This window comes from Arachis hypogaea, chromosome 18 (genome assembly GCF_003086295.3).
Source record: "Arachis hypogaea cultivar Tifrunner chromosome 18, arahy.Tifrunner.gnm2.J5K5, whole genome shotgun sequence".
Taxonomy (NCBI): Eukaryota; Viridiplantae; Streptophyta; class Magnoliopsida; order Fabales; family Fabaceae; genus Arachis; species Arachis hypogaea.
The window spans coordinates 22221139-22236848 of record NC_092053.1 but is presented as its reverse complement, the minus strand read 5'-3'; the positions used below and the strand labels follow the sequence as shown (position 1 = coordinate 22236848).

General features: G+C 38.4%; 1 non-coding gene across 1 annotated transcript; it reads right to left on the bottom strand.

The window, feature by feature from the left end:
• Positions 1–2366: 2366 nt before the first annotated feature.
• On the bottom strand, positions 2367–2474 carry LOC112774628 (small nucleolar RNA R71). The gene has a single exon (XR_003189105.1). It is a non-coding gene; the product is annotated as a small nucleolar RNA R71 (small nucleolar RNA).
• Between the last annotated feature and the right edge of the window lie 13236 nt (positions 2475–15710).

The window sequence follows — 15710 nt, the reverse complement described above, 5'->3', positions numbered from 1 at the left end:
CAAAGTGTGATTCGCGTTTGAGAGCTCCAAGTCCTTTGGCGCCATTGTTGATGATCACAATTTCGTACACTAAGTTTTTGGCGCCGTTGCCGGGGATTGTTCGAGTTTGGACAACTGATGGTTCATCTTGTTGCTTAGATTAGGTAATTTTATTTTATGTTTAAGCTTTTTGCTTTTTATTTTCGAAAAAAATTTTCAAAAATACAAAAACATTTCTATTATGTTCTTCAAAGTTTTTAAGAATGAATTCTAGAGTTTCATGATGATCTGTTGAAGTTTGGCTGGCTGTGAAGCCATGTCTAATCTTATTGGACCGAGGTTTCAACTTATCATCACAAGAGCTTGTTGATTTCTATCAATTTTGCTGTTGTTAGCAATGATCTGCTAAAGCTTGGCTGGCCATTGGCCATGTCTAGTGTTTTGGACCGGAGCTTTCTTTGAAAGCTTGGCTGGCTAGTAAGCCATGTCTAATTCCTGGACCGGAGTCTTAGACTAGCATTGCAATGATTCCTGGAACTCTTATTAAAAATTTTGAATCCCTTTATTTTCTTTTCCACTCAATTTTCGAAAATCACAAAAAAATTTCATAAAATCATAAAACCAAAAATATTTTATGTTTCTTGTTTGAGTCTATTGCTTAATTTTAAGTTTGGTGTCAATTGCATGTTTCTATTTTTCTTGCAATTTTCGAAAAATTCATGCATGTGTCTTCATTGATCTTCAATTTGTTCTTGATGATTTCCTTGCTCTGATCTTTAAATTCTCTTGTTTAGTGTGTTTTGTTGTTTCTCATATACATTTTTACATTATTATAGTCCTTAGTATGCAAAATTCTAAGTTTGGTGTCTTGCATGCATTGTTTATTTGATTTTAGTTGCAATTTTTATTGATTCTCATCATAAAAAAAATTCAAAAATATTTTAAAAAACTATGTCTTTTCAAGTCAATAATACAGAGAATTGAAGATTCAGAACATTCAGCAGAGGAATCAAATAGAAAAAGCTGGGCGTTCAAAACGCCCAGTGAAGAAGGAAAACTGGCGTTTAAACGCCAGCCAGGGTACCTGGCTGGGCGTTTAACGCCCAAAAAGGTAGAGATTTGGGCGTTAAACGCCAGGATGACACTAGAGGGAAGATTTTGTTTTTAATTCACATTTTTTTCAAGTTTTCATATTTTTTCAAAATCAAATCTTTTTCAAATCATATCTTTTCATTCATATCTTTTCAAAATCAATTTCTTTTCAATTTTTTTATTTATTATTATTTTCAAAAAATCCTTGCTATAATTAAAGATTTACTTCAAAATTTTCAAGTTGTTACTTGCCTATTAAGAAAGGATCAAACTTTAAATTTTAGAATCATATCTTTTAATTTCTTGTTAGTCAAGTAATCAACTTTAATTTTAAAAACTTTTTTTTCTAAATTGATTTTCAATCATATCTTTTCAATCACACCCTTTTTCAAAATTAATTTTCAATAATATCTTTTTAATTTCTGATTTCAAAATCTTTTTCAAAAAAAATCACTTGATTTCTTTTCCAATCTTAGTTTTCGAAAATCATCAATCAAATTTTCAAAATTTCTTTTAATTATTTCAAAATCTTTTACTTTAATTTTCAAAAATTCTTTCCCTCTTCTCACATCCTTCTATTTAAAGGACTAAGACTCCTCATCAAGGTGCAATTCGAACTCTGTCCCTCTTGATAAGTTTGAATTCCCTCTTCTCCACCTCCTCCTTCTATTCTTCTTTTTCTCTGACACCTCAAGGAATCTCTATACTGTGACATAGAGGATTCCCTACTTTCTTGTTATCTTCTCTTTCATATGAGCAGGAACAAAGATAAAGGCATACTTGTTCAAGCTGATCCTGAACATGAAAGAACCTTGAAGAGAAAGCTAAGAGAAGCTAAAGAACATCTCTCTTTAGATGGCCTAACAGAGCTTTTCAAGGAAGAAGAAACTATGGCAGCCGAAAACAACAACAATGCCAACAATACAAGGAAGGTGCTTGGTGACTTTACTGCACCTACTCCTGATTTCTATGGGAGAAGCATCTCTATCCCTGCCATTGGAGCAAATAACTTTGAGCTTAAGCCTCAATTAGTTTCTCTAATGCAACATAATTGCAAGTTTCATGGACTTCTATTGGAAGATCCTCATCAGTTCTTAGCTGAATTCTTGCAAATCTGTGACACTGTCAAGACCAATGGGGTTGATCCTGAAGTCTACAGACTTATGCTCTTTCCTTTTGCTGTAAGAGACAGAGCTAGAATATGGTTGGATTCACAACCTAAGGAAAGCCTGAACTCTTGGGAAAAGCTAGTCAATGCCTTCTTGGCAAAGTTCTTCCCACCTCAAAAATTGAGTAAGCTTAGAGTGGAAGTTCAAACCTTTAGACAGAAGGATGGTGAGTCCCTCTATGAAGCTTGGGAGAGATACAAGCAATTGATTAGAAGATGCCCTTCTGACATGCTTTCAGAATGGAGCATCATAGGAATCTTCTATGATGGTCTGTCTGAACTATCCAAGATGTCATTGGATAGCTCTGCTGGAGGATCTCTTCATCTGAAGAAGACACCTGCAGAAGCTCAAGAACTCATTGAAATGGTTGCAAATAACCAATTCATGTACACTTCTGAAAGGAATCCTGTGAATAATGGGACAACTCAGAAGAAGGGAGTTCTTGAGATTGATACTCTAAATGCCATATTGGCTCAGAATAAAATATTGACCCAACAAGTCAATATGATTTCTCAGAGTCTGTCTGAAATGCAAGCAGTAACAGGCAGTACTAAGGAAGCTTCCTCTGAAGAAGAAGCTTATGATCCTGAGAACCCAACAATGGAAGAGGTGAATTACATGGGAGAACCCTATGGAAACACCTATAATCCTTCATAGAGAAATCATCCAAATCTCTCATGGAAGGATCAACAGAGACCTCAACAAGGTTTCAACAACAATAATGGTGGAAGAAACAGGTTTAGCAATAGCAAGCCTTTTCCATCATCTTCTCAGCAACAGACAGAGAATTCTAAGCAAAACCCCTCTGACTTAACAACCATTGTCTCTGATCTAATCAAAACCACTCAAAGTTTCATGACTGAAACAAGGTCCTCCATTAGAAATTTGGAGGCACAATTGGGTCAGCTGAGTAAGAAAATTACTGAACTCCCTCCTAGCACTCTCCCAAGCAATACAGAAGAGAATTCAAAAAGAAAGTGCAAGGCCATAACCACATCTCACATGGCCGAACATGGAGAGGAGGAAGAGGCAGTGATTCCCACTGAGGAAGACCTCAATGGATGCCCACTGACCTCCATGGAGTTCCCTAATGAGGAACCATGGGAATCTGAGGCTCATTCTGAGACCATAGAGATTTCATTAAATTTACTTTTGCCACTCATGAGCTCTGATGAGTATCCTTCCTCTGAAGAGGATGAAGATGTCACTGAAGAGCAAGTTGCTAAGTACCTTGGAGCAATCATGAAGCTAAATGCCAAGTTATTTGGTAATGAGACTTGGGAGAATGAACCCCCATTGCTCATCAAAGAACTGAATGACTTGACTAGGCAGAGATTACCTCAAAAGAGACAGGACCCTAGAAAGTTCTCAATCCCTTGTACCATAGGCACCATGACCTTTGAGAAGGCTCTATGTGACCTAGGGTCAGGCATAAACCTTATGCCTCTCTCTGTAATGGAGAAGCTAGGGATCATTGAGGTACAAGCTGCAAGAATCTCACTAGAGATGGCAGACAATTCAAAGAAACAAGCTTATGGACTTGTAGAGGATGTCTTGGTGAAGGCTGAAGACCATTACATCCCTGCTGATTTCATAGTCCTAGAGACTGGGAAGTGTATGGATGAATCCATCATCCTTGGCAGACCCTTCTTAGCCACAGCAAAAGCTGTGATTGATGTTGACAGAGGAGAATTTATCATTCAAGTGAATGGAGACTCCCTTGTGTTTAAAGCTCAAGGATATCCCTCTGTCACCATGGAGAGGAAGCACGAAGAGCTTCTCTCAATACAGAGTCAAACAGAGCCCCCACAGTCAAACTCTAAGTTTGGTGTTGGGAGGCCACAACCAAACTTTAAGTTTGGTGTTGAACCCCCACACTCAAACTCTAAGTTTGGTGTTGGGAGGTTCCAACATTGCTCTGAACATCTGTGAGGCTTCATGAGAGCCACTGTCAAGCTATTGACATTAAAGAAGCGCTTGTTGGGAGGCAACCCGATTTTTATTTATCTATGTTAAATTTCTATTTTCTTTTGTTATTTTATGTTTTCTGTAGGTTGATGATCATGTGAAGTCACAAAAACAATTGAAAAAGCAAAAACAGAAGGAAAAACAGAATGAAAAATAGAACACCCTGGAGGAGATAATTACTGGTGTTTAAACGCCAGTAAAGGTAGCAGAATGGGCGTTAAACGCCCAGTCTGGCACCATTCTGGGCGTTTAACGCCAGAAAAGGGCACCAGACTGGCGTTTAACGCCAGGAATGGGCAAGAAGCTGGCGTTAAACGCCAGAAATAGGCAGCAGGCTGGCGTTTAACGCCAGGATTAAGGGGCGTTTTGCACGCCACTTGGTGCAGGGATGAGATATCCTTGACACCTCAGGATCTGTGGGCCCCACAAGATCCCCACCTACCCCACCACTCTCTCTCTTCTTTACCCATTCACCAATCACCTCAATACCTCTTCCCCCAAAACCCCTCACCTATCAAATCCTACCAATCTCTTCACCACTCACATCCATCCTTCATAAAACCCCACCTACCTCACCATCCAAATTTAAACCACTTTCCCTCCTAAACCCACCCATAATGGCCAAACCATACACACCCCTCTCACTCCTATATAAACCCATCTTCACTCCTTCATTTTCACACAACCTAAACACCACTTCTCCCCCTTGGCCAAAACACAAAGCCCACTCCATCTCCTTTATTTCTTCTTCTTCTACTTTCTTCTTTCTTCTTTTGCTCGAGGACGAGCAACCTTCTAAGTTTGGTGTGGTAAAAGCTAAAGCTTTTTATTTTTCCATAACCATTTATGGCACCAAAGGCTGGAGAAACCTCTAGAAAGAGGAAAGGGAAGGCAAAAGCTTCCACCTTCGAGTCATGGGAGATGGAGAGATTCCTCTCAAGGGTGCATCAAGACCACTTCTATGAAGTTGTGGCCAAGAAGAAAGTGATCCCCGAGGTCCCTTTCAAACTCAAAAAGAATGAGTATCCGGAGATCCGAAGAAGAGGTTGGAAAGTTCTCACCAACCCCATTCAACAAGTCGGAATCTTAATGGTTCAAGAGTTCTATGCCAATGCATGGATCACCAAGAACCATAATCAAAGTGTGAACCTGGACCCCAAGAATTGGCTTACAATGGTCCGAGGGAAATACTTGGATTTTAGTCCAAAAAATGTAAGGTTGGCATTTAATTTGCCCATGATGCAAGGAGATGCACACCCATACACAAGAAGTGTCAACTTTGATCAAAGGTTAAACCAAGTCCTCATGGACATCTGTGAAGAGGGCGCTCAATGGAAGAGAGATTCAAGAGGGAAGCCGGTTCAACTAAGAAGGCATGACCTCAAGCCCGTGGCTAGGGGATGGTTGGAGTTCATCCAACGCTCAATCATTCCCACTAGCAACCGGTCCGAAGCTACTATAGACAGGGCTATCATGATACAGAGCATCATGATTGGAGAGGAAGTGGAAGTTCATGAGGTTATATCCCAAGAACTCTACAAGGTGGCGGACAAGTCCTCTTCTTTGGCAAGGTTAGCCTTCCCTCATCTCATTTGTCACCTTTGCAATTCGGTTGGAATTGACATAGAGGGAGACATTCTCATTGATGAGGACAAACCCATCACTAAGAAAAGGATGGAGAAAACAAGAGAACCTCATCAAGAGCATGAGGAAATTCCTCATCATGAAATCCCTGAGATGCCTCAAGGGATGCATCTTCCTCCACAAAACTATTGGGAGCAAATCAACACTTCCCTAGGAGAATTAAGTTCCAACATGGGACAACTAAAGGTGGAGCACCAAGAGCATTCCATCATCCTCTATGAAATTAGAGAAGATCAAAGAACCATGAGAGAGGATCAACAAAGGCAAGGAAGAGACATTGAGGAGCTCAAGCACTCCATAAGATCTTCAAGAGGAAGAACAAGCCGCCATCACTAAGGTGGACCCGTTCTTTAACTTCCTTGTTCTTTATTTTCCTGTTTTTTGAAAATTATGCTTTATGTTTATCTATGTTTGTGTCTTTATTACATGATCATTAGTGTCTATGCCTTAAAGCTATGAAAATGAATCCATCACCTTTCTTAAATGAAAAATGTTTTTAATTGAAAAAGAAAAAGAAGTGCATGAATTTCAAATTTTAAAACAGTTTAATTATTTTGATGTGGTGGCAATACTATTATTTTTCTGAATGAATGCTTGAACAGTGCATTTTTTGAATTTGATTGTTTATGAATGTTAAAATTGTTGGCTCTTGAAAGAATGAAAGAAAAAGGAGAAATGTTATCTGATGATCTGAAAAATCATAAAATTGATTCTTGAAGCAAGAAAAAGCAGTGAAAAGCTTGTAAAAAAAAAAAGAAAAGCAAGCAGAAAAAGCTAATATCCCTTTAAACCAAAAGGCAAGGGTGATAAAAAAGATCCAAGGCTTTGAGCATCAGTGGATAGGAAGGCCCACAGGAATAAAATCCTGGCCTAAGCGGCTAAACCAAGTTGTCCCTAACCATGTGCTTGTGGCGTGAAGGTATCAAGTGAAAACTTGAGACTGAGCGGTTAAAGTCGAGGTCCAACGCAAAAAGAAGAGTGTGCTTAAGAATCCTGGACACCTCTAATTGGGGACTCTAGCAAAGCTGAGTCATAATCTGAAAAGGTTCACCCAGTTATGTGTCTGTGGCATTTATGTATCCGGTGGTAATAATGGAAAACAAAGTGCTTAGGGCCACGGCCAAGACTCATAAAGTAGCTGTGTTCAAGAATCAACATACTTAACTAGGAGAATCAATAACACTATCTGGATTCTGAGTTCCTATAGATGTCAATCATTCTGAACTTCAAAGGATAAAGTGAGATGCCAAAACTGTCCAGAAGCAAAAAGCTAAAAGCCCCGCTCATCTAATTAATACTGATCTTCATAGATATTTTTGGAATTCATTGTATATTCTCTTCTTTTTATCCTATTTGATTTTCAGTTGCTTGGGGACAAGCAACAATTTAAGTTTGGTGTTGTGATGAGCGGATAATTTATACGCTTTTTGGCATTGTTTTTAGTATGTTTTTAGTATATTTTAATTAGTTTTTATTAGTTTTTATTTAAAAATCATATTTCTAGACTTTACTATGAGTTTGTGTGTTTTTCTGTGATTTCAGGTATTTTTTGGCTGAAATTGAGGGACCTGAGCGAAAATCTGATTCAGAGGCTGAAAAAGGACTGCAGATACTGTTGGATTCTGACCTCCCTACACTCAAAGTGGATTTTCTGGAGCTACAGAAGCTCAATTGGTGCGCTCTCAATTGCGTTGGAAAGTAGACATTCTGGGCTTTCCAGCAATATATAATAGTCTATACTTTTCCCGAGATTTGATGACCCAAACAGGCGTTTCAAGTCAGCTCAAGAATTCTGGCGTTTAACTCCACTGGCACAAAAGCTGGAGTTAAACGTCCAAACTGGCACAAAAGCTGGCGTTTAACTCCAAGAAAAGTCTCTACACGAAAATGCTTCAATGCTCAGCCCAAGCACACACCAAGTGGGCCTGGAAGAAGATTTCTGCATTAATTACTGATTTCGGTAACCCTAGGCTACTAGTTTTCTATAAATAGGACCTTTTGCTATTGTATTTTTCATCTTGGGATGTTTAGTCCTTAGACCTTTGAGGCTGGCCATTCGGCCATGCTTACACTATTTGTTCTTATGTATTTTCAACGGTGGAGTTTCTACACACCATAGATTAAGGTGTGGAGCTCTGCTGTTCTTCATGAATTAATACAAATTACTATTATTTTTCTATTCAACTCAAGTCTATTTCTTCTCCAAGATATTCATTTGTTCTTCAACTTGATGAATGTGATGATCCGTGACACTCATCATCATTCTCACCTATGAACGCGTGACTGACAACCACTTCCGTTCTACATGCAAACAAGCTTAAATGCGTATCTCTTGGGTTTCTAATCTAAGATTGGAACCTTCGTGGTATAGACTAGAATTATTGGCGGCCATTCCTGAGATTCAGAACGTCTAAACCTTGTCTGTGGTATTCTGAGTAGGATCTGGGAAGGGATGACTGTGACGAGCTTCAAACTCGCGATTGTGGGGTATGTGACAGATGCAAAAGGATCAATGGATCCTATCCCGACATGATCGAGAACTGACAGCTGATTAGCCAATGCTGTGACAGAGCATCAGAACCATTTTCACTGAGAGGACGGGATGTAGCCATTGACAACGGTGATGCCCAACATAAAGCTTGCCATGGAAAGGAGTATGAATGATTGGAAGAAGGCAATAGGAAAGCAGAGGTTCAAGGGGAACAAAGCATCTTCATACGCTTATCTGAAATCCACCAATGAATTACATAAGTATCTCTATCTTTATTTTATGTTTATTTTCATCACCTTAAACTCCATAACCATTTGAATCCGCCTGACTGAGATTTACAAGATGACCATAGCTTGCTTCAAGCCGACAATCTCCGTGGGATCGACCCTTACTCATGTAAGGTTTATTACTTGGACGACCCAGTGCACTTGCTGGTTAGTTGTGCGGAATTGTGACAAAGTGTGATTCACGTTTGAGAGCTCCAAGTCCTTTGGCGCCATTGTTGATGATCAAAATTTTGTGCACCAGGTATCACAAACCATTACTCTCTGATAGGAGCTGCTCTGGGACATCAAAATGTGATTGATAATATGGTGAAGCAGAGCTCTCACTGGACCAAGAGCCTTATGAGTCAGAACAGTCCCATCAAGTGCAGAGAAATTTTCACAAACTTGAGTTAGGGCAATCTGATAAGAAATTCCAACTAGAGAGTCCCACTTTCCTGACATATATGTTGTGGCTCCTTCATCAGTATACCCTAAGGCAGCGCTAATAGTCTTTCTGTTCAGAGTCAGATGCACCTTCTTGACATAAGAATGTATTGCTCCATCATGATACATCATGTTCGCGTAAAACTCGCGAACCAGATTTGGATATACCGGCTTTCAAATCTTGAACAGAGGAGTCCAGTTGAGATTATCAAACAGAGTAATGAAGTCAATTCCTTTTGCACTTAGGGTTTCCAGATTCACTATGTGAGAGGCACACAGATGACGGTTAACCAGAACTTGAGAATGAAACTCGTAGGCAGCGCAAGAGGTGAACCGAGCCTGATCAAAGTGAGAGTGATTCTTATTGAACTTATTTTTGAAGTCTAGAGAATCCAAGTTTGATGGTTCTCTAGTGTTGCAAAGAATGTATCCCTTCGAACGCTGAGTTGTTCGGTCAGAAGGATGAGGAGTTGATTTCCGTGGAGGTGAAGGTGGTGGAGAGGATTGTAATGCTTCTTCTTCTTCGACCATAGGTTCTTTCTCTTTTCCAACCTTCTTGCGAGAAGAAGTTCTTCGAGCAATTACTTTCCTCCTCATTGATGCGGTTGAGTGTGAAGAAGGGGAAGAAGATGAAGCAGAATGTATATGAATATGGGTGTGGGTTTGAGGAGCAGATGAAGGATTTTTGGAAGAAGGGGTTTGGTTGCTTCTTCTAGGTGCCAACTTCTTTTTCATGATAGAGAAATGAATAAGAGAGTGAGAAGGTGAAGATATGGCCGAATGGATTGGAGAATGGAGAGAGGTTACAACCGCATTGAATGCTGAGTGGAGAGAGGAGTAATAGAATAATGGGCATTTAATGGAGCGGTTATCATCAAGGAAATTTTTAAAATTAAAAAGTAACTGAAAGATCTTTTCCTTGAGTCAAGGCAGAGAGTAGGGGAAAAGATTTTGATTTGACATGAACTTCCCCTATAAAGATATGATGTGATAACCTCCATAAATTATTTAAAAAAATGTGATGAAGAACTCAAATGGGCCAGAGTCAAGGAGTGGGTCAAAGGAATTTGGTTGGGCTCAAGTTTAAAAACGCCAGTGTTTCAGTCTCCCCCTTGATTTATGGCTTGTTCAACACATACCCAGATTTGTCTCCTTACTTCCTACGAGACAAAACAAACAGAATCATTAAAATCACAATTTTTCAACAGAGCTTAAATCTAACATTCCGAAACTGTTCCTTAATGAACAGAACCTATCTTCACACAAAGGTTTAGTGAATATATCATCAAGTTGTTCTTCAGATTTCACAAATTGAATATCAATAGTATCTTTTTACACATGTTCTCTAATAAAATGATATCTAACTTCAATGTGCTTAGTTCTAGAGTGCAGAACAGGATTTTTAGAAATGTTTATTACACTCATATTATCACAAAATAAAGCTATGCTATTTATTTTCAATTTATAATCCTCTAATTGAGTTTTTAACCAAATTAATTGAGAATAACAAGTAGAGGCAGATATGTATTCAGCTTCAGTCGTGGATAGAGCAACAGTGGCTTGTTTCTTGCTTGACCACATGTTTAGTGAGCTTCCAAGGAAGCAACACATTCCGGATCTGCTTTTTCTATCCACCCTATCTCCCACATAATCTACATCACAAAATCCTACTGCACAGAAATCATTAGATCTAGGATACCATAAGCCAAAATCACAAGTTCTCTTAATGTATCTAATGATTCTTTTGACGACCGAAAGATGAGATTCTTTTGGGTGAGATTGAAACCTTGAACATACACCCACACTTTGAACAATATCCGGCCTAGAGGATGTAAGATATATGAGTGATCCTATCATTCTTCTATACCGTGTTTCATCCATATCTTTTCCATTTTCATCATTTTCAAGTTTAGTATTTGGATGCAAAGGTTTTTCCATTGGTTTGGAATTTTCAAGGACAAATTTCTTGATTAATTCTTTTGCATATTTATCTTGGTGAATAAAAATACCACTAGGAGTTTGTTTAATTTGGAGACCAAGGAAAAATGTTAATTCTCCCATTAAACTCATTTCAAACTCATTAGTCATAAGTTTTCCAAACTCTTCACATAAGGTTTCATTGGCCAAACCAAACACAATATCATCCACATAAACTTGAACAAGAAGAATATCATCATTAGATTCTTTGATAAATAAAGTAGTATCGGTGGTACCCCTTTAAAAGTGATTTTCCAACAAGAAGGCACTAAGCCTTTCATACCAAGCTCTTGGAGCTTGCCTAAGGCCATAAAGAGCCTTTGAAAGTTTAAAACCATGATTTGGAAATTCTTTATTTTCAAAACCGGGGGGTTGAGTCACAAATAATTCTCTATCTATAAAATCATTAAGGAAAGCACATTTAACATCCATTTGGAACATTTTGAACCCCTTGTGGGCAGCATAGGCAAGAAGCAACCTAATTGCTTCCATTCTTGCTACCGGGGCAAAAGACTCATCAAAATCAATGCCTTCCTCTTGATCGTAACCTTGGGCCACTAATCTAGCCTTGTTACGAACAATACTACCATCCTCATCCAATTTATTTTTAAAGATCCACTTTGTACCGGTTACCTTCTTACCATTTGAATTTGGTACAAGTGTCCAAACCTCGTTCTTTTTAAATTGAGCTAGCTCTTCTTCCATGGTTTTGACCCAAGAGGGGTCTTCAAGAGCTTGCTTTACGTTGAGAGGTTCCAATTGGGACAAGAAGGCAACATTACTAGGTTCCAATTGCTTCTTGCTTGAGGATCTAGTGTGTACGCCTTGGGAAGGATCACCAATGATAAAATCATGGGGGTAACCCTTCAAAAACTTTCATTCTCTTGGCCTTTGAGGTAAGGTTCTGCCTTGATGAGCTTCAGCAGTTTGGTCTGTTTCGGATTCTCTCACTGGTTCATGAGATAAAACTGAAATGTCTCCTCCATCCTGATGAGACATTTCTGGACGGACAGGTTCTTCACTTGGGACAGTTTTGGGATTTTCTTGACTTGGTTGGTGGTTCATATCAGCTTCACTTCCTGTATCATTATTTAAAAGGGCACTGGGAATTGAATTAGTATCACAAAAGGACACATGTATGGATTCCTCTATGGTTCTATGTTCCTTAAGGTAAATTCTAAATGCTTTGCTAGTGGTGGAGTATCTAACAAACATTCCTTCATAGGATTTTGGATCAAATTTTCCAAGATTTTATTTATTATTAAGTACAAAGTATTTGCATCCAAAAATGTGGAAATACTTGAGATTAGGTGGGGTTCCTTTCCATAGCTCATAAGGAGTTTTCTTTAACCCTTTTCGAATGATAGTCCTATTCAAAATATAACAAGCTGTATTTACAGCTTCAGCCCACAGAAATTTTGGAACATCATTTTCACAAAGCATAGCCCTAGTCATTTCTTGAAGGCTTCTATTCCTTCTTTCAACTATCCCATTTTGTTGAGGAGTTCTAGGACATGAAAAATTATGAGCAATTCCAAAATCATCACAGAATTTTTCAAAATCTTAATTTTCAAATTCTTTTCCATGATCACTTCTCAAGTGGGCAATTTTCAAATCTTTTTCATTTTGAATTATTTTACAAAGAGTTGAAAAAGCATAGAAAGCATCATTCTTATGAGCTAGGAAGAGTACCCAACCGAATCTAGAGTAGTCATCCACCACCACCAAACTATAATGCTTACCTCCTAAGCTTTGAGTTTTAGTTAGACCAAAAAGATCAATATGCAACATTTCTAATGGCCTCTTGGTGGAAATTCCATCTTTAGGTTTAAAAGAGGATTTTACTTATTTGCCTAGTTGACAAGCATTACAAGTAATATCCTTATCAAATTTAATGTTAGGAATTCCTCTCACCAAGTTCTTCTTAACAAGCTTAGAAATTTGGTACATGCTTGCATGACCCAATTTCTTATGCCAAAGCTATTTTTTCAGATTCAAGTGAAGAAAAGCATGTCACTTCTTGATCCTTTAAATCCTCAAGAGTTAATCCATACACATTGTTACACCTTTTAGCTTCAAACAAAATTTTTCCAGATTTTTCACAAATAACTAAGCAATCCAATTTTCTAAAAATAACTTCATAACCAAGATCACATAATTGGCTAATGCTTAGTAAATTGTGTTTCAACCCATTAACAAGTAAAACATCATTTATGAAGGAAGAAAAACTCTTACCAACTTTACCTATGGCCACTATTTTTCCTTTTTCATTATCACTGAAAGTGACAAACCCTCCATCATACTCATCAAGCTTGATGAAGAAGGTTTTCTTTCCGGTCATATGCCTAGAGCACCCATTATCCATATATCACATGTTGTCCTTTCGCTTGGATGCTAGGCAAACCTACAAAATAAGCTCAAGTGACCTTAGGTATCCAAATCTTTTTGGATCCTTTGACGTCAAACATCTTCTTTGTCCCAAGCCATTATAGTCATAAACAATTTTACAAACTTTGTTTCCAATCATTCTTTTATCAAAGAAACATTGAATAGGAAAGTGTCCATTCTGGTTGCATAGTCTACAAAATCTATGATTTGCTGTTTTCACAGAGCTTGTTGGATTTTGAAACCTTACATCATTTGAAGATGATGCTATGTTTGTAAAAGAAGGTTTTTCAACAAATTTTGCAGTTTTATGAAAACCCAACCCAGCTTTATCATAAAGAGGTTTTTGACTAGCCAAGAGTTAATTTCAATTTTCTGAACTTTGAGCAAAGTTGGCTAGGTCCTCTGGTGCACGAATTGTAAATCACACTTTTTACAACTCGTACCACTAACCAGCAAGTGCACTGGGTCGTCCAAGTAATACCTTACATGAGTAAGGGTCGATCCCACGGAGATTGTTGGCTTGAAGCAATCTATGGTTATCTTGTAACTCTTAGTCAGGAAAACAATAAAATAATTCACTTATCAAACTTGATTGCAAGGAATAAAAGGGCAGAACACAAATTATACTTGTATGCAATGATGGAGAATATGTTGGAGTTTTGGAGATGCTTTGTCTTCTGAAATTCTGCTTTTCTCTGTTTTCTGATTCACGCACGCACGTCCTCCTATGGCAAGCTGTGTGTTGGTGGATCACCGTTGTCAATGGCTACCATCCATCCTTCCAGTGAAAAGGGTCCAGATACGCTGTCACTGCACGGCTAATCATCTGCAGGTTCTCAATCGTACCGGAATAGGATTTACTATCCTTTTGCGTCTGTCACTACGCCCAGCACTCGCAAGTTTGAAGCTCGTCACAATCATTCAATCCTTGAATCCTACTCAGAATACCATAGACAAGGTTTAGACTTTCCGGATTCTCTTGAATGCTGCCATCAATCTAGCTTATACCACGAAGATTCCGATTAAGAGATCTAAGAGATATTCATTCATTCTACAGTGGAACGTAAGTGGTTGTCAGGCACGCGTTCGTGGAGGAATGATGATGATTGTCACGTTCATCACATTCATATTGAAGTGCGAATGGATATCTTAGATAGAAACACGCATGTTTGAATGGAAAATAGAAATACTTGCATTAATTCATCGAGACACAGCAGAGCTCCTCACCCCCAACAATGGAGTTTAGAGACTCATGCCGTCAAAAGGTACAAAGTTCAGATCTAAAATGTCATGAGATACAAGATAAGTCTCTAAAAGTTGTTTAAATACTAGACTAGTAAACTAGGTTTACAGAAAATGAGTAAACTAAGATGGATAGTGCAAAAATCCACTTCTGGGGCCTACTTGGTGTGTGCTGGGGCTGAGACTTAAGCTAATCACGTGCATAGGGCTGTTTTGGGCGTTCAACGCCAGCTTTGGATCCTTTTTTGGCGTTGAACTCCAACTTGTAACCTGTTTCTGGCGCTGGACCCCAGACTGCAACATGGAACTGGCGTTGAACGCCAGTTTACGTCGTCTATCCTTGAGCAAAGTATGAACTATTATATATTGCTGGAAAGCCCTGGATGTCTACTTTCCAATGCAATTAAAAGCGGGCCATTTGGAGTTCTGTAGCTCTAGAAAATCCATTCCGAGTGCAGGGAGGTCAGAATCCAACAGCATCAGCAGTCCTATTTCAGCATGAATCAGATTTCTGCTCAGCTCCCTCAATTTCAGGCAGAAAATATCTGAAATTACAGAAAAACACACAAACTCATAGTAAAGTCCAGAAATATGAATTTTGCCTAGAAACTACTGAAAATAAACTAAAAACTAACTAAAACACACTAAAAACTATATGAAATTAACCCCAAAAAGCGTATAAAATATCCGCTCATCACAACACAAAACTTAAACCGTTGCTTGTCCTCAAGCAACTAGATAAATAAAATAGAATACAAATAATTTAAGAAGCAATAATATCTCAGAGTTTTTTGAATGAAGCTCAGATTCTAATTAGATGAGCGGGACTAGTAGCTTTTTGCTTCTGAACAGTTTTGGCATCTCACTTTATCCATTGAAGCTCAGAGTGATTGGCATCTATAGGAACTCAGAATTCAGATAGTGATATTGATTCTCCTAGTTCAGTATGTTGATTCTTGAACACAGCTACTTTATGAGTCTTGGCCGTGGCCCTAAGCACTTTGTTTTCCAGTATTACCACCGGATACATAAATGCCACAAACACATAAT